Consider the following 24,899-nt stretch of genomic DNA (forward strand, 5'->3'; position numbering starts at 1 on the left):
CTGCTGGGAGGCGTGGCCTCTTTGTTCTTCCTTCTGCTGGGCTGGGAGGCAAATTTAAATCTTATAGTGTGCCCTTCTGTCTTTTTTGGAGTTTCATTCTGAGGATAACAATACAAACAGTCACACATAACAATAAACAAACAAGCAACAAAACATAAACAAAAAAGAGCGAACAAGTGAAACAATAGTAATGTGAAACCCCTGAGTTCTTGTGTTTGAGAAAAACATACTATGAGTTTTCAATCCCTGTTTTCACATCCTTTGAGTGATATTTTCTTTTCATTAAAGATGAAAGTGGACCCAGCTGCATTGTATGAATTTAATCAGATATTTGTACATAAAAGGAAATTAGCATGCATAATTGGCATTCGACTCAACTCTCATTTTCTACCTTGCCTTCTGCAGAATTTTACATCAAGATCACCATCCAAATAATTAAAGCTCCAGGATTTTCACCACTGAAATCAGATCTCCAAGATTTTAAATTCATATTTATGATTGATAACAAGAGAGTCAATGGCTGAAGAAGAGATGTTTTGAAATACGTGTCTTTGTTCACTACGTTTGATACAATTTAATTAATTTTTTAATGAGGTGTTGAATGTTCATTGGTAGTGTTATTTTATGGCAAATATCCTAGGAAGCACAAATCTTTGTGTATGATCAAAATACAATTAATCAAGGTTATTCAAAAAGTTTTCTGTTTACACAAACATTTCCAGTTGCCTTTCAAGGCTTTGTTTTACTACAAAGTCAATATTCTTTCTCCTATAACTAGGAAAAATTTCTCCTCTTTAACCCAAAGACTCTGAACTTTCTCATCACTTCAACCTTGGATTATGACTCTTTCCAGTGTTTGGATGACCATCTATCTATCTTTTTACTTTCTCCAGTTGTATATATCTTTGTGTGTACACATGTGTGCGAGTACACAAACACACACACCACACACATTCAGAGTAACTTCTCTAATCCACACAAAATCACTAGAGTAAATGTTGCAAACATCTCTTTGGTCTACATCCAGCCCACAGCTATATACTTCGTTTGGTTCATACGCTGTTCCCTTAAAATGTTAAGATGGTCATCAAAAATAAGACATTATTTTGGAAGATGCTTTAGGAGGATGTTACGAAAAAATTTCAAATTTCTAGTTTCCCTTAAATGATTGGAGGAAAAACTGGACCTGCAGTCCTGCACGTCAACAGTCAGCTCAAACTGACGAGCAGCTGCTCTTTAAAATGGAGCAGTTTCGAGTTCTCTGGAGTCCCCATACCTGTCCTCTGAGCCATTCGGGTCTTTCCTCTTATCATATGCACTTGGGGGATCCTCAAAGTGGGGCATGGAAGCATGAGGTGAGCGAGCCTACCTGAGCACAAAAGTCTATGCACACACGTGCAAGTGTCTGCATCTGTGTGGAGAATGTCCATCGCCTCACTCACATTTGGAACCAGATGCTGCTTTGTAAGAGCCCTGCACTGATTGTCTGCAGCTGTGTGAAATGGCCACACATTTTATTTTCCTCTTATTAAGCCAACTATTTACACTAATGTACAGGTTTAAGATGGAATGGAGTCTCTTGAGTATTAGGGCTCCTCCCTTTATTTTGTGGGTCAGTAAACTGACTTGCAGAGCTGCTAATCACTGCCTAATACAGCTCATTACTTTTTCCTAATTATTTTATGCCTGTATGTCTGACCTTTCCAAATTCATGACAGACTCCTGGAAGGAGGGGTATCAGCTTCTTTTATTTATTTCTGGTAGCTAAGAGAAGACTATAAATACATATGAATAAATAAGTACATAAATTTAAAAAAAGGGATTTTTTAAAAACCAAATTAAAAAACTGGGATTTTGGCATGTTAGAGAGAAAAACACAGGGCTAAAATGGCATCACTTGTGCTAAAGCCCATGACACCGAACCTAGATTTAATACCTGACTTAATTGCTATTTCATCCTCTCCCAGAAACACAATCTTAATCAACCAGTCTGGAATTTTCTGGGCAATACCAATGAGGTAATCTGTCACACGGGCCCTTCCCGTCTTCCTTCCCCGCGTACCGCAGAAAGAAGAAACAATCTGTATGATAAAAAACAAAAACAAAAACAAAACAAACCTTCGCCATTCCCTTTCTCCCCAAAGATGGCCGGGTCTAAAATCGAGACTTTCTTTTCGTTTGTCAGTAGCTCCGTTGCCTCACCGTTCTTCCTATAAAACTAGGAGGGAATGCTAGAGGGAATGCTGCCTGCTTCATGAATCACTTAATAAAGCCGATGAGATCTTCAGATTTACTTGGCTCAATTTTTTTTTTTTTTTATCAGAGCATCTTTTCCTCTTAATCCTTATATTTAAGATTTTCTTCTCTTTACATCTGAATTTATTTTCACTTGAATTAGAATGACAAAATCAATTTTGTTTATTTATTTCTTTGGCAGTACATTCATATTTATATTTTCAAGCATACGGTTTGAGCATTTTACTAGTGGGCTAATAAACACAGCCTGGAAGGTGTAAAGATAAATCTTATTCACACTTAATTAGATCAAGAAACATTTTCTCACATCAGTTAATATGACGATAGTTTAAAAATGTCTGCCTTCTTCTCGCCCATGGTGCCAATGTGAAGTTAAGCTAAGACTAGCTGGAAGCCGATTTAGAAAGAGATTTTGCAGATGTCATTTGATATGTTAACTTTTCTATGTCAGGCTCTGACTACGAAATAATATTTTCTTGAGTACCATGCTGCTTCCCTTCCTTTTTTATAAAGTTCTGAAAGGTTTTACCTTACATGATACCTAGAAATATTTCTTCTCAAAAAAGTAATTAAACGACTGTGTAACAAAGAACTATTAAAATATATGAAATCCTTTCTAAAATGGATAAAAGTAACCTACAGAATCTACTGTAACCTCTACCCCACTCATATTCATTAGTCCCTGTCTTGTTATTTTTTACTTTTGCTATGAGTTTTAATCATGTGAATAGAAGGAATTAAAGCATTATTCCACTTACTAATGGATTCTTGATTTTCAGCAGAGACATTCCTGGCATTCTTTTCTCTGCTCATTTCACTCCACGAATAATATTCATGTGCGTGAAGACGGATGGCAAAGGGGGACCGAAGGAGGGCGAGATGGAGTGCGATGTACAGAAAGAGAAGGGGAGAGGGAGGAAGTCACGTGCTTAAGGCTGAAACCTATCACAGGGCTTGGGAAGAATCTTATTCCCATTTTAGAAAGAGCGAAGTCACCGTGTGAATTGTTAAATAAGGAAGGGATTTAATCTCTGCTCGAAGGGTTCAATAGGAATAGTATTTCCATAGTTAATGTGAAGTTAAACCGGCTCTATCCGTCCCTCACGCGCACTCTCTCCTCTGCTCATTGGTCTCCAGAAGGGTCCATGCCATCATATTCTTCCACATTGTTCCCTCTCAGATGCCTCACTGGCATTAAAGAGGAACACCACAACCATCTGGCAGTCTTCAAAAGATAAAATATTGAAGCGATAAAGGCATCTTAAAGGAACGAAGGTTGTGAAATGGCACATTAACTAGCAAGTGGGGAAGGGCTTAATCTAGCCATGAGAGAGGTGCCATGAAGGACAGACATCACACCCAAAGAGGGCGGCACCCATTCCGTGCTGGGTAAACAGGCCCGCCCCGCTGGGAGGGGGGCCTCGGATCCTGTCTCACTTGCGGTGAGAGGCTGTCGGTGAGTGTGCAAGCATGTACACGCCGAGTGCACAGACACCGAAAGGCGCTCCAGTTGGAGAAGAAGGAAACTCAAGTAATGAGGTTGGAATGATAATTGTTTATGTTTGAATATATTTCATTCCTGGTTGTTCCTTCTATACTTTTGTACAGGGGGCACCTGGAGTAATTAAATACTTTATTCGTGGGCAGAGAAATTACTTTCCAATAAATTAGAAAATAGTTCATGGAACATAAATTGGCTGAAAGGAAGAATGGGTTTAAATAGCCAGTTTTTACCTGTGTCCTCCATGCAGGAGGTGGGCTCGAATGAAGGGACTACCTACATGACATATGCTTTCATCGTTCTTCGAATAAGCTAACAGAAGGAAAATTAGAAACAAAGACAACTGTCAATGCTCATTCACTAAAGATCTATTTGGTGATTGGTATAGTTATTTGCTGTCAGAGCATAAAAGTGTTTCAATAATCCTGGTTGAAGGGCAGAGTTTTTAAAAATTTAAAAATGTTGGCCTGCTTTCTTTCCACGGGGGCTGAAAAACATTTTAATGCGGCTTCAGATCAACTGACTCAAGAAGGGTAACGTGGGTTCCAATGGCTAGAACTGTCATCTAAGCTAAAACCTATTCAATTGAAGAACATGTTTAAAATAAATTACTCTTATAGCTACTGAAACATACCCTACTTTAATTGGGAAAGTGAATATATATATATATATATATATATATATATATATATATATATAGCATATTAATACATATTTTTCAACCAAAATCTTATTGAAGGAAACTAAATTATTTTAGTTTTCATTATGCCACTCCGTTGTGGTTTCTCAACACAAAACTAGAAATATTAATAAGATACATTTTCTCATTTTTCAAATCCAAACCTGATTAAAAGTCACACCACACTCAAACCAGTGCCAGACTTCCGCTCACCAAGTTCTCCTCTCTGAATCCTGGCCACTGCGCAGGACCCACCCCAAGTGCTCTGTGAGAAGGCTTCCTGAGTCTGTCTTTCACATCCCTGAAATCCCATGTCGTGTTTATTCTGGGTCTCTAAGAATTCTAATTTCAATGTGTGGCTTTCCCTCCCTGCCACCAAGCAATTCTCTAACACCAGCTCGGTGTCCTATAATTCAACTCGATTCTGGCATCTTTACCTGGAGATAGCATCGGATCCCACAGGTGAAGGGCTCAGTCCTACAAGACTGCCCCCGCCCCACTTCGGACATCAATCATAGGTCTAGATTGTCACCTGTGCTTCTGACTGACTCACAGAAGATTGGAGGTTCCAATGGCCCCTTCCTTGGATTTAATTTGCTACAGTGGCTGACAGAACTCAGAGAAACATTTTACTTACTAGATTACTGGTTTATTATAAAAAATATGTCTACGGCCATGCTACCCTGAACACGCCCAATCCCGTCTGATCTCAGAAGCTAAGTCGGGTCAGGCCTGGTTAGTATTTGGATGGGAGACCACCTAGGAAGACCAGGTGCTGTAGGCATAAAAAATAAAAAATAAGGGATTGTAAGCTGACAAGGTCCTTGCGATTTGTGAGGTCAACCAAGGGTTGCCTCACTTAAAAAAAATAAACAAATAAATTAAAAAAAAACATATATAACTCAGGGACAGCCAAATGGAGAGATGCCCAAGGCAAGGGATAGGGAAAGGGCGCAGAGACCCCGCACTCTCTGAGTGAGCACTGCTCTTCCTGAACCTCCACATGTTCACCAACCTGGAAGCTCCCCAAACTCCGTCCTTTCAGGATTTTATGGAGGCTCATCACGCAAGCGTGATCGATTAAATCATTGGCCATTGGTGGCTGATTCAACCTCCAGTTCCTCTCTCCTCCAAGGAGGTCCGGGAATGGGACTGAAAACTGCGACCTTCCAATTGCATGGTTGGTTTTCCTGGTAACCGGTCCCCGCCCTTAGGTGTAGTCCAAAAGTCACCTCATTAACATAACAAAAGCCACTTAAAAATTATTCCTACCACTTAGGCAGTTCCAAGGGTTTCAGGAACTCTGTGCCAGAAATGGGGATGAAGAGCAAATACATATGTACATTTTCATAAATCACAATATTAGTCTCTAAATGTCATAGCACCTTATCATTTTTCTTAATTTTCAAGAACCAGAAAATATTCCACACCTCTTCCTTGGGTACTTATTAATCATTAAAAAGATATTTATACAAAAGCGAACCTCAGAGCTCAATAACAGCTTTATTTTGGAAGTGAGGCTCTTTCCTAGACAGAACCACAGGAGTTTATCACTGTTGCATTACCACCGTGACCTTTCGAAGAACCTCTTCCAATGCTCAAAGGACTTAAAATTTTTATTGTGCAGTCACTTTCTCTTATGTTTCTTTGTAACTTTGTGCCTAGTCCATTGCTGGTGGATAGCATTTGTCTAATACTAATGCTAGAAAATTCAGTATGGGTTTTTGGAATCCCTCAGATGAGTGGAACAAAGAGTAAAAAAAGCCCATTCGAAATTTGCTTGTTGACAAATGAATAGACAAATAGATCAATGGAACAGACTAGAGGCCCAGAAATAGACCTACCTAAATACAGTTAACTAATCTTTGACAAAAGAGCAAAGGTAATACAATGGATCAACAACAGTATTTTCGACAAATGGCGTTAGAACAACTGGACAACCACATGCAAAAAAAAAAAATGAATATGCTTTTCACAAAAATTAACTCAAAATAGATTATAAATATATTTCATAATCTGAATATAAGTTTAAAACACAAATTGTAAAAGTCTTAAGACAATAACATAGGTGACCTTGGATGTGGTGTTATCTCTTTAGATGCACCATCAGAGGCATAGCCCATTAGAAATAATTGATAAAAGGGAACACCGCGGCAGCCAGCACCTTCCTTCTGGGCTCATGCCTTCACCATCACAGTGCTTAAAGGCTTGACTGTTACTTTCAATTTGGGCCCTTGTCTAATTGATGACTTTGGTACTTGGCAGCTCAGCAATCACTGTGTCTTGACAGGGGGCACATACGGATGGTGTTTGTCCCTTTCTCTCTGAGAAATACACTCTATCTGTTCACAATGCCACTTGGTAGAGTCATCCCTTTCCTACTCATTCAAAAAACAAAAACACACAATGGTATCAAAAATGGTCAAAGGCCGCGGCCTGCTCTGCTTCCTAATGCTTCCTAATCCCCTTCCTAAGGCAGGGGACCTGAACGTGAGTGTTAATGTGGATGTGACTGTTTGTATTTTCAGCTGTGCTGCCCTGAGGAGACCCCCATCTGCTGTGCAGAGGTCAGCGGGGTCTCCTTGCCTCTCAGAGGATTAGGCTACGTGGCTCAAACCCAATGCAAGACCTATGTCCTCCTGCACTCTATCAGCACCTCGACTGCCCTACATCTCACCCTGAGTTCTCTGTCCTGTGTTTGCAGGTATAATCTTTGCTCTATTTCAAATCCCTAAGTGGATTCTATTTATGTTTTTCTAAAGTTAAGTATTATTAATTTCCTTTCTACATGAATTTGTCTCCTGGATGAAGCACAGCCAAGATATTCTAGGTGGGGTGTAGATCTGATTCCACGTCATTTTCCATATGAAAACTGGTAAAAATAGTAATTTTACCAAAGACATGCAGAGTTACAGGGAGGGATCCCGTCCTGAGCCTTCCACCACCTCCAGCTCTTCTTGTGTCCCGTGCCCTCCAAACACCCAGCTCCTCTCCTGTGACACATTCCCAGGGGCTTGGCCCTGGGGAGAGACAGCCCCTGTCCTGACTCCCACTGCTCATGCAGATCGGCCACTGCCCCATACCCCACTTTTCTTTAACCGTGAAGTCTGGGGAATGATACCTTCTTCGTCTCATTCTGTTTATTTACTGAGCTCCACGGGGCCACTGTTTGAAAGAGAACAGATAGATAGTATGCCAGCTGGGTCGAATCATCCAAAGCAGAGGGCTATATAAGAGAAATTCCATCTGAAGAAACCTGCTCAAAACCAAAGCATCTTTGACTCCTATTTTCCCAGTATGATTTTTGTTATGCTAAAGAAGATGAATCTGAAAGCAGCCTATTCCTATAATCACTTGCCAAAGCTAAACAGTGATAGCACATGGAGTCATTGAGTGATTTCCGTAATATCTAATCTGAAATGAATATTGATGCTTTCAAAATCCTGTGGATGTTCACATCATTTTCTTACCATCTTATCTTCAAATAATTTTCTATTCTTCCTTTTATCCCTTTGAAATTCAAAGAATTCTGTTTGATTGCAGTTCCCTCAATGAATTCTACTTAATTATTCCTCAGGTTATCTATCCTCTTCTTCCGAATTAATTTGCCCCCAAACCGATCATTTTCTTTCCCTCTAATATTTCACCTTAAAAAATATTTTTAAGAAAAGTCCACAATGTCTTCTCCTTAGAACCGACATCTTCTTTTCCACATTTTTGGCCACGGCCATTTCAGAGGACATGCAGACAGAGGCGCCTCACTCGCTGGTTTCCCCGTTTCCATGATCAGGTTTATATTTCTCTTGTCCTCATTTATTTCTTTCACATGTTCCATTCCCATCAATAGAGTCTGTTGTCAGAAAACCACATGGGCCAGGAGAAAAGATCTAATCTTCAAGATCTCTTTACTTTTTGCTTCAATCTTTTTACATTTCTCTCCTGCCTCCACTGTGAGCAGCAGTGGGAAAAGTCTGAATGCTAATTCAGGAGATGTCTTCGCTGTCGACCCATCATTTGAAGTTTATTGGCACGTTACGGAAGTGCTACACGTGATGTTATAATGCAGAGCACGCGAGGACAGTCTCTCTGTTCAACATCTACTCAAGGATTTAGAAGCTGGGCTTACCAGGTTTTATATATGTGTAATGCATGCAGTTTTCCCTTGTTAAGTCTTTCAGAATATAAGAGCTGAATCATGGTTTGCAAAAGTAAACATCTATAGAAATGACAACTCTGCCATTATCATGACAGGGTCCCGAAGCACAGGTGGGACTCAGTTTACTGGATGGATCAAAGTCACAGCACGGTGTTATTATCAACACATGATTTCATGTCTGAAATCAAATCAGGTCTGGGGTTAATCCAAGCAAAAATTCCCTTCTCTCTAAAACATCGTGGTACTTCAGGTAGAAATTGTTTCTGCCTGAATTATTGTGATAAATGCCTCCTCGTTCCATTTCCCTTTGCTAGTATAGCCCTAGCTTGAATAGAAGCAAATGCCAGGTCATGAGGAAAAACGTGAAAATGAGCCAAGAAATAATGTAAAGAAAATATGAAAAGAAAAAATGTTCTACCATTAGCATGATAAAATGATTTTCGCTTTCATTGAAATTTAAAGTTCTCATGCCGCACCATCGAGGGGTATTTAAAATTGTTATAAAGCTCAAGTGTTTGTAATTTGGCTTTTTATTCTGGCGAGAACATCTGCTTCCTTTTCTAAGAGTCTCACTTCTTTTTCCTTTAAAGATGTTTTGCAAACTCCACACACCCTGGTCTCATAATACATTCCAGGCAGATGTAGTATATTCTTATCTGAATGACTTAAGAATCGTATATGAGGTTCCTTGTCATTAAATGATTTAGTTGCTGATTTGCTATATATCTTAAAGCATTTTATTCTTATAGAGCTGGATGTACAACACTTCTCTGTGCATGTGTGTGTGTGTGAATATATATATATATATATATACACATACACACACACACACATATATATATGTGTGTGTATATATATATATATATATATTCAGTGTAAATATACTCATATGCATACAAACAAGTGTTCTATTTCATTTTGAGAGATGGCTCAAAGGGAAGCCTTTTATTCTGTTTTCGGACAGCTAGTGAAGGGCAGTTATTAAAAGTAGGTAATAAGCTACTTTAAATATCTTTAATTAAACAGTAGGCTATTGGATTCATTAACTAATATGTCTTACTACTGGGTAGTGCACTTTCATATGAAATTAATTATAGCAACTCGCTCTTCTCGGCCTGAGAATTTCCTTCCTAAGATGACTGTGTGCTCACAGGCTGCTGAGAAAGGAGCAGCCAGGGTCATAGGACCTGCATCGGCAGAGGCCGTGGAGTCCCTTGTAAGTAAATAGGGACAGACATTACTGAGCTCTATTCTCCTATCCCCTATTTTCTTGCTGGTCTTTCTGGTGTGCTCTATTTCAGTTTAGGACTTGGTACATTTATCTGTAAAAACAATGATTACAATGACTATCACGTAAGGATTACACTGTGCTGGGCACTATGTTGAGGACTTTATACGTGATTGCGATCAGTCCTTAAAGTAGCCTTGTGAAGAAACTACTACCATTCTCGTTTTGAAAATAAGAAATGGAACATTGGAAGACTAATTAAATGGGACACGGCATAGAAGTGATGTATTAGAATTTGAACCCAGATGTATATGGCTAGAGATCATATTTTTAACCATCAGATTCTTCTGGCTCCTTCCTGAGTTAAAAAGAGGCTTCGTTATTCACTTTTTCTGTTTTACCGCTTCCTTAATTTCAGAGATGTACGACACAAAGGACTGAACTGCCCAGATTCTCCAGTGTCTTTATGCACATACACATGAGCATGCAAACACAGGCAGATACTTGCATACACATATATGGACACATGCACACCTACACACAGGCACAAAACACACACACACACACACACACACACACACACACAGACCTATGCACAAACATAGACACTTAAACCTGGGATTTATCACCCCTGCACTGTGGGATGAAAAACTAAACTGCTTTTAAGCTCTTTTTAGAGTTTATGAAAAGAATGAGTCTTACCATCTTTCCTCCTGATCTGAGACTCCAAAGGTGCATGTCTGTCATGAAATTTCTCTGCGGAATATTCTCACCCTTTTCAGTCTCTGTGTCTTTATTCTTCCTATTTCTTCAAGCCACTGACTTGTATCTTATCTCTCCTAAGAGCTATAAATCACCAATATTATTTTCTCCAATTGCAAAATGATTTTCAGTGACCTTAATAAACTCTTGAGTGTATTTTATTTAGAACCGAGAATTTTTCATCATTTTCATTGCCCTTTTGCCTGAAGAGAGGAAAATTCAGATATTATAATAGATGCTAAATATTTCCTTCTTTTTTTCTCTGAAAATGTTTAAAGTCGTTTTTCAATTTCACTCTTTATTTTGATTTTTAACACCTGATCCTCATTTCAATAAACCAGTTTTCTTGAATCCCTTTAATTTTTAACATTAGAATTTTAAAATTTTTTCTTAACTCTAAAAAAAATCATAATTTCCTATGTGACTTGATTATGATCATATTCATTGGTTCCACAGTATGTTTTCTTTGCAAATTATTCACTACCTTCTTTCTAGAACAGAATTGCTTTATACCCCATCACTTATGCGCAGGTTTTTTTCTTCCATTTGACTATATTTTTTACATGGCGCATTGGATTTAGCTCATAAATGAAAAGCTAAATCATTTTTTTAAAACTGCCTTAAAATACAGAAGGCCAGTTGTCTAGTTTTATTAATATTGTTTTTATAATTGGATTCCTGATGGTAAATTGACTTTTTGGCAATCAATATCAATAGCCAAACTGAACTGCAGATCAAACAGACTGTAGTAAATATAATACAGGAAATGTAGAAATTTAGTTGGGGCACACGCCACCTCATCAGGCAAGGAAACAATGAGAGTCCTGAATGTGCGATCTGGGTGTCAAGACAGTCAATTTGTTCCACAAGTGACAACCACAAATAAATGAAGGAAACTTCTATTTCAGCTCCTTCATAGCACGTTGAAGTTAATCTACCTTCTTTATTCTTTCATCAATTTAAAGTCAATTTGGAATATGAAGATAAGGCTGGTAATTCAAACTTGTCCGTGGTTTAATACTAAAACCATTGAGATATCAAACATTGATTAAATGCCAAATCATTAATGAAAATAGCAATATAATTTGTAAGTAACAAATATGCTAATACTCTAGTATTATCAAAAATTACAAAATAGCATTGGAGTTATATTATTTGGAAAGGATGAATATATTACTTTGCTGAATCGGTCACTAAATTGATTCTATTAAAGTAATACAATAAATTGCAATATTTTGAAAATGTTGCACACTGAAAATTTGTATGAGGTTATTCTTGTGCTGGTCTAACAGACACTTGTGGACTCCTTGTGGGAGCATAACCAGGGGAAACGCTCGTTTCTGCCGTCTTATGGAGGCGGATGCAGTGTAAGGTAGAGTAGAAAGAAGGGCAAAAGGTTTGAGTGCATGGGGAGGCAAGGGGAACTGAAAACGGAGCTTTAACAGAGTCAACAAGATATAGTGGGGATGGGGGATGGGGGTATGGCGGTTCCTGGGAAGAGAAGGGGGAGGGTAAAACCACACTGTCTGGGCCACATCAGACAAGAAACGTCCCGCAAAGAAGAAGCTGGGACATTAGCTTTGATCCAGGCGAGGAGAGAGGATCAAGAAGCAAAAGGGCTGAAGCCCAAGGTGAGCACCCAGATAACTGTGAGGGAGAGAGAAGGTCAGAGCAAGATCTGAGACATGTTTCTTCTCTTTGGAGGCAGCCCCCAAAATCGACCTGATCGAACTTGCCCTAGCACCTGTTGTAGGTAATCTAGCTCCCCAGTACCAGGGACGTGTTCTCACCCTCTCAGGAGTCCTCTGTGTCCGTATCTGTGGCTAGGTCACGTCTGAGCAAATGTGGGCCTTCCATGGAAGGGTGAGGCGTGTGTGTGTGTGTGTGTGTGTGTGTGTGTGTGTGTGTGTGCACGTGCCTGTTTGTTTGCATATATGACATTAGATAACATAACGATCTCTGCTATTCCTCAGAGCCACCAAATAACATGCTTTCTCTATGTTGTTTACTTAAGTTAAATATTACATGAGAGGCTCTATATTCAGTTCAGTGCCATAAAAGAAGAGAGGAAACCTGGGGTGGATGATGAAGTTACCTGGGAGTAGATTTTGTATTCCTGGAAGGGACAATTTTTTTGAAATTCGCAACGAGTTTGATGAAGCCGACCTCCTTCCAGCTCTGCAGCCAGCTAGTCCAGTGTAGACATGAAATGGACAACCACATCTAGTTTCCTGTCTGAAGGACTTTCCTAGTGTTTACTACTTAGTCCATTTGTACTGCCCAGACGTCTTTGCTCCCTGACCTTGGAACGGTTCTAGGGTGCTGAAAAGTAACGATAACAAAATTAGGGATTAACATGCCAAGGGATGTTCTGGGAGTAGAGCATGGGAGTGTTTGAAGAAACTGGCCTGATTTTTCTGCTGGATGGTATAAATCGAAGGTGTGGCTTTAATTACTATATAGTCGGTTCTGCTATAATGCTTGTTTTGAAAATGTGTTTTTGTCCCAATGTGATTAACATATTAAGGAAAAATTTGAACGTCATGCAAATTTAGCATTTGCTTATGCGTGTTTTTGTCCATGGGAAACAGGAGGTGAACACAGCCAACTGCAGCAAGTCGTATAGAAACAGACGACATGCACACACGAGCACGCCTCAAGCTTCTAGCAGCTGTCTTGGTTCACCGCATGCAGTATGAGCCAAGCTCACCCTCTTCTGAGTTACACTTTGCCATCAAATTTCAGACAAGTTTTCTTCCACCTCTTTACAATAACTCGCAGGATGCAACCCTTCTATTGCCCACTTCTACATGCAAACTGGAGATCTTTCTCAAGGTAAAATACCATATTCGTCGTAGCATTTATGTATTTTTTAATCATTAACATTTAATCACTTTAAACATTTTAACTGTGCTAACACTTTCAATTATTCTGTGTCACTGATGAAGGTTTTGGATGTCGTTTTTTGACCTAATGTTCCCTGTGGTTTTATGGCATGATTTTTTAGGTACGTGTATGTCCCTTTAGAGAACTGATGGGACATTTGGTTTATCCACCAACATGACTGGGATGGATTACAAAGGGTTTGGAAAAGATACCTGTGACTGCATTCCAGGATTCTGGCAGAAGAGAATCCTTCCAGTCCATCACTCTTCTTGATGGCATGAATATAGATTTCTCAGTGGCCACAGAATGAGGATATTTTCCTAGGGCCGTCATGAAGAATTTGATAGACACCATTGTGCTGAAGAGCAATGTAGCCCCAGGACGGAGGTGACGAAGGGTGGTGATTGGAGGTGTGGGGGCCTCACTGAAAATGAGTGGTCTCCTGGGTTTAGCAGGTGCTTCTATCTGCTTTTCGCTGCTCCAAGGTGAATGATAGACAGTCTGGTCAGGGCTGTGAGATGGACAAATTCTTCATGTCTAACAGGCAATTGGCTAACTGGGGCCTTTGGAAATGAAAATGCCAGGGGTTTAGAATTGGCTTTTTGGCTTTGTGGTTTGGGAAAGTATTAGATCTGGCAGTGAGAAGAAAGAAGAGGGCCAGGAAATAAATCTCTTCTTGGCTGACTTGTGCGTATTGCTGAGGGTCTGCTGGTTTGTTCTAATGGCTAATGGGAGATTTGGCTCCCACCAGAAAATGCCACTAGCATTTTGTAAATTGACGGTGAGGGTTTGATGGAAAATGGCTCATTCTCCCAAGTGATGCAGTTAGACTCCACAGAGATGATGTTCAGATGGAGACAGTTTAATTATATCCTTCCCTGTGGGCTTCACAGCCTCTCCTGCTCCCTCCCGGGAATTGCTCTTTATGGAGAAAACAAGTGACAAGTCTAGGATGCTAAAGATTGACTTAATGTTAAATTAGTATCTGTGAAGCTTAACTATTTTTAATTTTTTCCAGCTTTATTAAGATGTAATTGACATACGACATTGTGTAAGTTCAAGGTGTACAATGTGATGATTGCAAGGCTTAACTCTAGCTAGACCTCTGACAGCTACTGAAATATCTGATTGTTATATACCTGTTTTGTTGGGGAAGGGATTTTTAAAACTCTGTTTTGCACTGCTCAGAGTGTTCTGAAGGGAGGTCAAGAGAGGAAGGGGAGAGAATGAAAGGGGGAGGAAGACATCAGACAGAAAGGCCTCTTCCCCCACTTCAAGGTAAGCAGATTCACCTTTATGTTTTATAATTGGGATTTGATATTGGTCGAATCACATCCCCCAAAAAGATGTTGAAGTCTTAACCCCTCGTGTCTGTGAAGGTAACCTTATTCGGAAGTAGGATCTTTGCAGATGATTAAAGGGAGGTCGCTAGAATGGCTGGTGTCCTTATAAAAAGGTGAAATTTGGACACAGAGATGCACACAGGGAGAACACCATCTGAAGATGAAGGTAGAGATGGAGCGATGCTTCTACAAGCCCAGGGATGCCAAAGACAGTCATTTAATACTGGAAGCCAGGACACAGGTGTGGAATAGATTCTCCCCCACAGCCTGCAGAAGGACCAACCCTGCTGACACAATTTGGACTTCTGGCCTCCACAACTGTGAGATAATAATCGTTTGTTGTTTAAGTCACCCAGTTTATGGTATTTTGTTACAGCAGCCTAGGAAACTCATACAGGGTTCTTGATGAAGTTTCATTGGAAAAAAAGCACAAAGATTTCTGAGGTTAAAATTATTTTAAAATTATTGAGCTAGAGAAAGATGGGTCAGGTGGAGAACTGTGGACGATGCTTCTAGTACAGAACTGCACCATTCAAAGGACACACGACCTTCATGTGCTGAGACTTCACCAAAGCAAGGTCAAACGTGTACTTCTTGACATGGTATCAAGTTGGTGTTTTCATAGTGGGGCTAGTACTGCATCGTTCAGATGAGTCATGAGAAGAAAAATAAACATGTCACCCAACAACCAGATTATTCAATAGTCGAGCAACGCTGAGCAGCTATTATATAGATTCGAAATGGCATAAAAAGTTCAAAATAGGAACTTTCACATCTTTTCCCATGATTATAATTAGTTATATAGCCTCAGGAATCCTTGTTTGGTATAAACTGTGGTTCACCTGTGCTAATACGACAAGCCAGGAGTCAATGGGAAGGTATTGATTTTGGATAATGATTTTATTTAACACCTAGTGCTCACTGCACAGATGTGCATCCTTGCTTCTCCGCCTGATGAAGTGAAGAGACAGTAGATGGGCAGATGGGGCCCTTCTGTAGATTTCTTTCATTAAATTCTCTACGGGATGCCATCTTTGACTGATCACAGATACATGTGCCTGGCTGAAGACCGATGGCTCAGGCAGAGGAGTACAGGGCAGGCAGATTTGACTTAAAAAGTCTAACTGTATTTCAGAGTCCTGTAATTTTCATGTTAGGAATGGTTACATTTTGTTTTATTTTGTACTCCAGTGTGCATCCTTGCTGAGAGAGGCTGCCAGAAGTGATAGAGAAAGTACCAGAAGTTACCCTTGGTTTTCAATGATTTAAGTGATACTGGACAAGCCCCTGCATCCCTGGGATTGTAAGGTTATGAGCAACCAGGCGGTATCCAGGAACGTATATCCTTGGTGTTATTTAAAATTATTAATGCATTTGGAACCTCTTGCAGCGTTGACCAGAGACTGAGATTGTCTTTGGGTGTTGGGTTCGTGGTGTCACCCAACCCAAGGAATTACTCAATGTCATAGAGCACTCTAAGTGGACATGGCCATCTGTTGAATAATGGCCTATGTTCATAGTGAGCTAAAGTGGCACTCTGAGGATCCTCAGTGGACGAGGTTTCCAACTCTGACATGTGCTCCAAAAACCCTGCCCAGTCCCCATAGCAGATGTCCTCACTGACCAAATCATCCAGCAGAGGCCTTGAAATTCTACACACAGCTATCCAGGCAGGTTGCTACCAGTAGATGAGTTGTCATGCAAAATGAAACCTATTCACCTCACCCAAATTAGGCCTTGAGTAGGCATGTGGCATAATGCCTACTGCCGGTCCTGAGATGAGAGGCCAGATTGGTGACCCAGTTCCAGGAAAGCCCCAGTGTTCCCGTGGAGGAAAAATCGACTGGGTGGAAACATCCAGATTCATGCCTTGAGTGCATAGACTGAGGGTTGTCTGTAAGCCGTGAGTCATGCGTGAGAACACAAGTCACCTTGGGCAGCTGCTCTCAGTCACCACTTGCAACCCAAGGTCAAGCTCAGGCCTCTTGGTACCAGATAGAGAAATTCAGTGGATGGTATTGCGTTGTACACCAGTAGACCACTGACCTCAGATCCGCAGGCAAGCTAACGTGGGCAAGCATCACTACCTCTCACCTGGGCCTGTTTGGGCCTACCTAGGGGCTGGCCAGGAGCTCCTTCAGCAGTGATGAGCAGGAGCAAACCCAGCACCTGGCATAGTGATTAAGAGATGCCCTCTACAAGTCTCTTTGTCTTGCGGGACTGGGCTGGCTCTCACAAGGGGCCTTGGGCCAAGATCCTGATCACCTGTGTGTGTAAATTACTTGCAATGTTAAAATAAAGTAAAAGCGAAGGAGGAAAGGCAAACTGGTACTTACGGAGCCTGGCACTTTTTGTATACAATCTTATTAATTTTCTCAGTGGCTCCGTGAGGTCGACGGTATGATTTCGTTTAACACATGAGAAAAGTAAAGCTTGGAGGGACCGTGTATGCTGCCTGAGGATGCAGCAGAAGGAAGGAAGTGACATTGCGGTTTGTCTAGGGTACCTCCTTGTTTCGTATGGCACCTGCTGCTACCACAGCACATGGCCTGGGCCGGCAAAGGAGCCACATTTTTTGCGTCACATATTCTGTTTCTTGCAAAATTTAAAGAGACTATTATTGTTTCAGGTACCTACCCCACGGTCAGAGTTTAAAGATTAATGAAACATTATTGTCCACCTGTCCAAACTTATAACCTGCCATTTGTAATAATTTTGACACTTCGGAGGTCATCCCTCTTTCTCCTCTCAACACATAGACGAATCTGGCTCTGTGGTTCAAAATAAAACAGCAAAATGGCAACAAATGTCAAGTGCAACAGTGATTCTTACAAACAAACCACCAAGAGAGCAAAACTGTTAAAAATTTCATCCTCCTCTGCCCTTCCATTCGCTCAGCCGCACCCTCTGTGCTCCTGCAGTCAGCACCGACCTCAGCAGTATCTACACCCCTATCTGGGCCCCAGCACTGTCTCTGAAAATGCAAACGCAACTAGACCCACGAATAGCTTGTTTGGCAGTGGAAGTTGGTAGGGAAGAGCCAACAAATCCTGAATCGCTATTTATAAAGAATGGACGCACAAACAGGAACAAAAAAGAACTCATTATCTTTAAGACAATTTAAACTTATGTGTATATTTAATTTTTTTTTTTTGGTTAAATATAAACTAGACACCTCCCATTAAGTATTATTATACTTGAAGGAAGGGTATAGGAAAAATTAATTGGAATAAGAAAATCTTGCTATTTGATGTGAATTAATTAATCTATTCGTTGTTGGGCTGACATTGGTTAATAAAATTGTATAGGTTTTAAGTGTACGATTCAATAAAACATCATGAAATCGAGCCTTCATTTTTACAAATAAAAAAGCCGAACCACTTGTCACTTCTTATGCATTTGTTGATCTTGCCGTGATTGTCTAGTCATTGATTTCTAAGAAAATTCATTTGTCAAAGCTTTTAGTTCACGCCTCTGTCACACATTCATTATTTACTGGACTGAAAACAAACAGGCTTTTCCTGCTCACCCTTTACACATCACTTTAGTGTTTCTGATCTTTATTCTTCATTGATAGCTCTGTGATTGGCCATGCATGGATTTTTAAACATTCCTCTACGGAGTGAGAATTTTCTAACTTCCACGTTACAATCAAGTCTTGGAAATCTGACATTCCGAATTCATCCTATATCTTATAAAAGGACTGGCAGCCCTCCCTGTTAGCTGTGGGTCAATAAGAATCACAAAGCAGCTGTATTTTTATTAAATAAAATAACAGAGTCCAGACAACAGGGTGAAAATTGTATTTAGTAAAATTAAATTAAATTTGTTAGCACAATGGATGTATAGTGAACAAAACTTGTCTTTTCCTTGGTTGACTTTTTTTCCCCCCTAATTTACTGTCTAATCTTTGCTTAAATAATGCCAGTTTCCTCTTACTATCAGGCCTACCTGCCAGAATATTGTGCCTGACCAGCCTGCAGGTCTGTGTGGCCTATCATGTGGACATCTGCTTAAAAATTCCTTTTCTCTGATTTTCTTCTGCATCTTCTGGGATAACTGTGACAAGCAAAGGTAATAAATACAAATGCTATATCATTTACTTAGAAAGTTTTCAGTCCTGACCCGATCCTCTTTCATCATTCATTTTGGGTCATATATTCATCGTGTCTCTGTCTAGTTCTTCACCTGGACAGGACTCAGGTTCAAGTCCCATGGGCCAGTGAGCTAAAGAAGGCTTGAATCTCTTTTGCTGAATTTCTTGTTGGGGAAAGAGTGATGAAGTTTGGGAGGGGGCTGCAAGTAAATATAGGGCAAGAAATCAGCTCAACTTAAGTATATAGAGTTGTATTTATCTCTTAAGCAGTAGGTCAGCAAATCTAAACTATGATAAAGAAGAAGGTTGATAAAACATGTACCCAGTACTGGAAAAAGGATTGAAAATATGTAAGCATGGCAGGTACCCCAAACTTCGGACATCTATCTGCCTCTATCTTGATTCTAAAAAATCTAGCGCATGATAAAATATTCCTTTTTAAATTTCTAACCATATCCAAATGTGTTCTAGGTCTGGATAGCTGTTCTTGGATGATTTATGGCTGTCCACAATGTACTTGGCGGGTGACATGGGCATTATTTCATCCAAATTTCCTTTCAGATGTGGGCATGGAACACCACGTGACCTTCTCATGTAGTGTTTCCTTGTTGGGTAACGTAGTGTGATTCGTGGCGTGTCAGGGATGCTGTGACTCGTCACTGCCCAGGTCCAACGCGTCTGTCTCCTGACAGACCAGGCAGTGACCAGCAACTACCGGGAGGCCAAATGGGGATGGTCGCCCAAAAGAAACAAGTCCTTTCACCAGTACCTCGTTCTCATTTTTTCCTTTTTCTTCAATCCCCCTTTGGCTCAGACTTCAAGAAGACTGCGTTCAGTTGTGATGCACCAGCGTTTAGGATGACATCGAAGAGAACGAGAAAACAAAGCGTTCTTTGTTAAGGCCCGGCTAGGCACACGCAATACGATTAAGTCAGAGGGAATTAGAATAGCTTCTGGTGGCGGCAATAGAGTGAGGATCTTACTAAGCAAAAGGATCCTTTACTCCATTCTTGAATTAAAACATAAAAAATTTCTTTACCTTGATTTCACGTTTTGCTGTAAATGCTAACCTAAAGCTTAAGTAAGTCTCTCGCATGTAAGTTTTCTGAAAGGAATCTGAAATCCTTACTATCCCCAGAAATAAATAATCCTCCTTGGACATGCGAACAGGTTTCAAAGGAGTTATTTTCTGGATACACTCATATTCTATCCAGGTTTACATTCAATTACCCTAGAGAGTTTCTCCATTATGCTTTTTATAAAAAATGAAGTCCTTTCTTTCTTTCCTTGCTTAAGGCAGAAATGCAAATAAGTTACGTTGCAAAAAAAAAAAAAAAAAAAAAGTCTTTCCGGCCAGAGATGTCCTGTCATGTCAGCCAGGCCAAGGATCCCCATGTTTGGGGCACTTAAGCTCATTTCTCAGCTTTGCCCTGGCAGTTCTCGTCACGACACTATTAATTTGTCATACAAATTGCCTTTTATCACGAACTTGCAGTGTGCCTCAAATCGCTTCTGAGTTATAGGTTTAGGACCTTTCCCATAAAGTTTGGACCACTAACAACTAATGAGCTAGTCCTCAAGCTCTTTCACTTCTCAAGTGGCATTCCATTCGTGCAGAGAGGAAAGGTCATAAATTAGTGTAAACCCCAGCGGAGGAGAGAAGCGAGGCCGCAGCGCCGAGTGCTCCCTCTTCCAGCAGAACCTTGTTTCGTGAGACACAGGTCAGAAACAAACCCCCCAAAACGCTCTATTAGTCTCCTATCGCTGCTGTAGCAAATTCTCTGCCACGTGGTCACTTAAAGCAACACAAACTTATTATCCTACAGCTCTGGAATTCAGAAGTCCAAGATGAGTCTCCCTGCGCTAAAACCAGGGCTTAGGCAGGGCTGCGTCCCGTTCTGCAGGCAATATAGGAGAATCCATTTCCTTTCCCAACTCCTGGACACTGTCCGTGTTCCTTGGCTTGGGAGCTCCCTTCCATCTTCAAAGCCAGCAATGACAGGTTGAATTCTCAGGTCTCATCTCCCTGACTGACCCTTCTGCTTTCCTCTTCCACTTTTAAAGACCCCTGTGATTATAGTGAGCTCATTTGCATAATGCAAAACAATCTCCTCATCTCAAGGTCCTTAATCTTAATCTTATTCATATCTGCGAAGTCCCTTGTGCCACGTAAGGTAATATTTTAATAGGTTCTGGGGATTAGGACATGCAAATCTTTGGTGGGCCATTATACTGTCTACCACAGGTGACTGGCCACAGTGACATGTGAACGCTCCAGCTTGCCTCTTCCGTTTGAAAATCCCCGGAGGAACTGCATGAATGTGACTCAAGAAAGCATATTATATAGTGGTCCCTGAAGTGCTATGATGATGAGATGCTGTTCATACCTGTTCAGGTGATTTGTCTTTCTCAAATATCCTCACTAAGTCATACATTCAGTACAGGAAAGATATTTTATGTCTTTTGATCTTCTACTGTTTGAAACCTATTTCTGATTTCATTTATCTCATCCATACCAAGTCATTAAAAGAAGGTCTCTTAAAAAGGTTTATTTCTTTTTGTTTATAATTTTAAAAGCCTAAAACATCTCCACTTCAAATATGAACATCTCTTTTTTTTTCCTTATTAATTCGCAAAACAGTTTAGGAAAGAAGTCAAATCCATTTGATAGAGCTGCAAGATCATGTATAGCACTCTGTGGTGTTGTGAAAGTCTGCTTTTTTAATATGGGCAAAAATAAAAAAAAAATCCTAGAATCTTTAAATAGAATGGTCTGTCAGGCTTAGCATATTTTAGGTTGGTTAAAAATCCCCCAAACCCTTGTACTCAGGATCAAGGAGAAGTCCCAGTGCACATCAAAATCTATGCCCTAGTTATCCGAAGCTACAAATATTAATAAAAGTCATCCATTTTCTTCCCATTAGAAGAGTCTGGTGACCCCAGGAATACGGTATCACTTGTACCTGAAGGACTTCAATGTATATTTACATTTTACTCAAGTGATTTGAAACTGGCGTCTCAAATGCTAAGGAGCTTATTCCTTTGGATATGATTCCTGATTGTGTAAATTAAAATAAATATGTGATGTTTTTTGTGGCTCTTATACCTAATGACTTGTATCTTATAAATGTAAAATCTTCCATATATGTAGTCGATATCTCTCTCATCAACCAATAACCCCATCTGCTAGATATGAAGGATGGATTTTCTCTGGTTAAAACTTATGTAGACCATACTCGGCCTATAACATTTACACATCTAATAAGACACTTATGGAGTTATCTTCACTACATAATTTACTGGTTTGCAGCTTCCATTTGATATTAAGTCTCCACCAAATCCACAAGTCTCTTTCTAAATGTCCCAGCTGTCTCCACTGGTATTTGGAGAAGCAATCTGAACACTCTTCCCCACACATTTTGACACTAGCTCACACTTCTAAATCCTAAGATTTAACTACTTCCTTCATAAACATTTTATTTTTCTAACAGAATTTTAAGAGTCAAGAGAGCTGATTTTTACTTTTATTGCTCTCATTAGCTCTTGGGGTATATGCACTCTGCATATAATACACATTTAATAAACACTTACAGACTCCACAGCCAAACCAATTTAAAAAATCTAAGTTGGAGGTCTCTCTTGACATCAACCCTTCAAGCATCCCTCAGTTCCTTACAGCAGGATTCCTTTTGGTGGGGGGCACATTGGATCACGTTTAAGGAAAGTTGCTTTTGTAATTTCGAATTGTTTTTGGCACAAGAGACGAAGTAAATTATTTCAGTATATATTTTTTTGTTTCTCATTAACTCAAAGCATATTGAATTTATAAAAATAGTGTATTATTTGATAGTGCATCACATTTTGTCAAATCTAGCTACTCCAAAAGTTATTCTGTTACAAATCAGCAGACAAATGGCAAATGCACAATCCTGAGCTATATGATTGAAACAAATATTCTCTGGTCACTAAAAATATTGCTAGTTTGATTACTGGAACAGAAAGTCATACACATCATTTTCATATTCAGAATTACAAAATTTCCACCAAATAATTTAAAAAATTACATTAACATAACTCTAAAATCTTACTGGAATTTTCGGGCACAAGGAGGGGATGTTTTAAATTGCCTGATACCAATTGTGAAGGTCTTCCGTCTGCAGCTACATTACCGAATAACCACTGCTCAGTCCAGCAGCTGTGATCATTATTAAATAATTAATTTCTGGTTTTAAAACATCATGAAGTAACGTTTCAACCTTAAATGGAGATGTTACCTTGTCTACCTGATGAAGATGCACAGAATCAATCAAGTTCAAACATCTTAAATAAATTGTAAGTTTGTGAAGACAGAAGATATCATTCATTAAAAATAAATGTCAGTTCATTATATACAATGTCACTTACAAGGTCCTTACATTGGGAAAGCTGGTTACTCCTTGCTAAGGTTTTCTTAGAAAACAAACAGTGGCATCTAGCAGGAATGCCAAACAGGCAGGATTGTAAGTCTAGCCTTCTCTGTGAATGGCTTGAACAGAAATTGCATTTTCTCCCGTCAGTGATAAACGTACCTACGACACTTGAACATTCCAGGCAAACTCGTTTTTTGTTTATTAAAAGGTTTCATTTCACTCTCCGCTCTACTCTTCAGGTAGATATCTGTGTCTTTTAACTCCCTGAATTGACAAAATGCTGCTTAAGTTCCTATGCTGTCCCCTGCGTCCTGTTTCGTCATTATCTCTGGACATTGCTGCATGCCAGAGTCTTCTCGTGACCGTGGAGATCGGGAAGCCATCAGAGCAAAGTGCACGAGGTCGACACAGGGAGCGGCCCTGGCCCAGCTCCACCTGTGAGCAGGGTCTGCCACCGCCCCGCCCTTGATCCATGCTGTTAACTTCGTTCTCTGCCCTCATCACTGTCAGAAAAGTCCATGTAATTCTAGGCGCTGGACAAGAGTGGCTGCTGCTTGGCCTTTTTGGTTTGACTCGAAGGGAACAGTGAAGAGAGTCAGAGGACGCCAGACTGACATTATGCAATTCAAAGTCCTGGAACTTATGCATGAAAGATAAACTTATACTTAAATTTCCTAAATCTTTCTTATAGTTTACTGTTACAGGGTATTATGAATTATAGTAGAAATCTAAAACAAAAGGGTATGTTATATTAAAATATTTATTTTAGATACGGGGTTGAAAATTTATGCCTTATTTTCTAGCACAGTGTTTTCAGCTATACTTTTATGGTTCTCTGTACAGCACTTTTATGGTTGTATAAAGTTATGATGTTGAACATACATTCAAAAAATCAAGAAGCAAAAATAATATAAATTTAGAAGACTTTAAGGAGAATTGCGTTAATAGAGCCCAATATTTTTATAGTGTGTGGTCACATTTATTTTTGATTGTTTAATCCTCTAGTTAATGCTATTTACTATTTACATCAACCCTAGAATTTATTTAAACTCAGATTTAATTCCAGTACATACATTTTAGTTTATTAAATACAAAGCGAAAATATTTGGATTTATTTCTTAGTGAGAGAAATCAGTAATAATTAAATATGCATCTTAGTCACTACTTTTAGTGTCACCAAAAGAGCATTTGACTATTGAAAATGTGCTAGGTGACTAATAGCCATGGCAACAAACAACAAAAAACAAGAAAAATATTGGTTTATAAAGGTACATCTAGAACTTTGCTGTCATGAACCTTAGTTCCTTTCCAGTTGTCTTTCAGAGCCTACATCGAGCCCTTCGAAGTTCAAGTACCAGCCTGCAACAGAAGTCTGGAACTTCCTTTGAAAGTGTTTTTTGCTTTCAGTAATTGGAACAAAATGCCAATTTCTTCAATTGGTTCACTTCGCACTTCATTTCAGTCCATTTGAAGTAGATGTGGCAATTAAAAAGAAATTTCTCTTTCTCTCTTTCATTTTGTGATGGGAAGTGGGAAGCATAATTTCCAGGCGCTTACTTTAGGCACAAACAGCTTTAATGAAC

At 39.7% G+C, this 24,899-nt stretch overlaps 1 protein-coding gene and 1 pseudogene across 2 annotated transcripts in view; one reads left to right on the forward strand and one right to left on the reverse strand.

Annotated features, from left to right (window-relative positions):
• NKAIN3 (sodium/potassium transporting ATPase interacting 3) overlaps positions 1 to 24,899 on the reverse strand; it is a 463,387-nt gene that overhangs the window by 58,225 nt on the left and 380,263 nt on the right. The window lies entirely within an intron of this gene.
• Positions 5,102 to 5,220, forward strand: LOC118612052 (annotated as a pseudogene).

This window comes from Rousettus aegyptiacus, unplaced genomic scaffold (assembly GCF_014176215.1).
Source record: "Rousettus aegyptiacus isolate mRouAeg1 unplaced genomic scaffold, mRouAeg1.p scaffold_m13_p_15, whole genome shotgun sequence".
In the NCBI taxonomy this organism is placed as follows: domain Eukaryota; kingdom Metazoa; phylum Chordata; class Mammalia; order Chiroptera; family Pteropodidae; genus Rousettus; species Rousettus aegyptiacus.